Genomic DNA, 2,056 nt, shown 5'->3' with positions numbered 1-2,056 from the left:
GGATGTCACATCCATAGATGTGGTTGGGACATATCCTTCAATAGAGTATGGATGAAGCATCCACATATAATGTTGGCTCAACCGTACCTTTTTTTCCGTGTATTCCGCTATTTTAAGAGGTTAGAACCTCTAATTCCTGAGACTAAGTGCCGGTACTAAATCTCTAAATCCTTAAAATCGCAAATTTTATTAATGAAAGGATACTATTCAAGTAAGTAAACCAAATTTCAAAGTGAATTTAAACTACTTTACATTTTATTAATCCAAATATAAAATTTACATATATCAGATCCTTTTGAAGAATTCAATTAAGTTCAATTCTGATTTTAAAACGAAGCGAATCAGAGATTAACTGGTCACGACCGTGGCAAGGATCTGTCTGATTTTTTTTTTGTTGAGTTCTTATGATCAGTGGGTCTGACACAGCATCCCGTGGTCCTCTACTCTGTGTACATTTACTTACATTTTATTTGCCCTACAAAGAAAGCAACCAATGAGTCTTCTTAATCCCACTTATAATCTTGAAAACAAACCGCCTACGACACATTAAACGGATAAGAAAAACCATTTTCAAGCAAGTACAGGAATTCTACAGTTATAATTCCGACTATTTTATGTACAGGAAATTCCATAGCATTAAAGTCAGTCCTTTGGAATTTCCGTTTCGGCTTCATACAAAGAAGTCTTTGTATGCATAGTTATTTTATTACAACAACATCGTATTTCCTGTTCAAACAAGTTGACCAGCCACTTGCGATTGCCAAATACCCATCCAAGCTAAAATCTTATATTCTTAGTTTTCAACTATATTCCGAATAGTTTTAAATTTTGCCGCTAAAATATTATTATTTTGTCGGTCAAATAGCTATCTGTTACATTTGTAACCTCAAAGTAAATGCTGTGTTTTTCGTAGACAATTAATCTAATATTTATAAAAGTAAGTGATTTTATATAAAATATATTCTTCGTACGTCTTTAATTATAAAGCAGTATTGTTTTAAGTTTATTTGACAATGTTAGGTCCAAGTTCTAACCTTTCAATTTGAGGTCGTTTGACGCATTTAAGTTAAGACTTTTTTAAAATTATTATACTATTGCACCTAATCGTAAGATAATTTGTACGGAAAATTAGTTTATTCAATTTTCATTAAAAAAAAAAATGATTTACTTTTATCATAAACCGAATACACAGAAATTTTAATTGTGTAAAAGACATTTAGTTTTAAAACTCTAAACTTTTGCTCTCTCAAGAAACCTAAACGGGGATTTTTGTCTTTGCGCCGAATCTTTTTATACAACAAAAATTGTGGAGTAACTTTTCATGTATTCTTCATAAAAAACAATGATTTACTTTTATCATAAACGAAATACATGGCAATTGTATTTATGTAAAAGTGAATGATTTTTATACAATTAAAATTTCTATGCTTACTCTGGTCTCATTTTAAAGCTATTTTCCACATTGTCACAACAGCTTATGATTGTAAATTTAAAAAAATTTCTTATTACAGTGCGGGAACTTAAACTATTTTTCCACAGTATCACAAGAGCGTTTCTGACCGTAAAACTAAAAAAAATATTATAACAGAGCAAGAAATTGAAGTTGTTTTATACCAATAAGATGTTTCCATACTGTGGAAGAATAGCTTTAAAATGAGGCCAGGCAAATTAAAAATATTAATTATTACGGAAGTTATTACAAATTTAAGAAAACATTAAAACTTACACCATTCTTGCAATATCTACTCGAAAAATAGGCAAATAGGCTTCATCCTGGGTTCATTTTTAACAGAATTTTGAGAGCATTTAAACTTTTAAGGAGCCAAAATTTTATCTTTGACATAATTAAAATTAATAGAACTTAATCAATTGTCAAAAAAGAGGTGAACCCATACTTTTGACCGGTAGTATATATGTATATAAATAAATATAATAAATAATAACATATATTTTACTAATAAATTTATGGAATTAAACAATTTAATTTCAGTAAATAAATGTGTAAATATAATGAAATAGAAATATAAATAAATCTAGAGAAATAATTTTAAAACAA

This window comes from Belonocnema kinseyi, chromosome 3, assembly GCF_010883055.1.
Source record: "Belonocnema kinseyi isolate 2016_QV_RU_SX_M_011 chromosome 3, B_treatae_v1, whole genome shotgun sequence".
In the NCBI taxonomy this organism is placed as follows: domain Eukaryota; kingdom Metazoa; phylum Arthropoda; class Insecta; order Hymenoptera; family Cynipidae; genus Belonocnema; species Belonocnema kinseyi.
The sequence above is the reverse complement of the archived record's forward strand: the minus strand, read 5'-3'. Positions refer to the sequence as shown.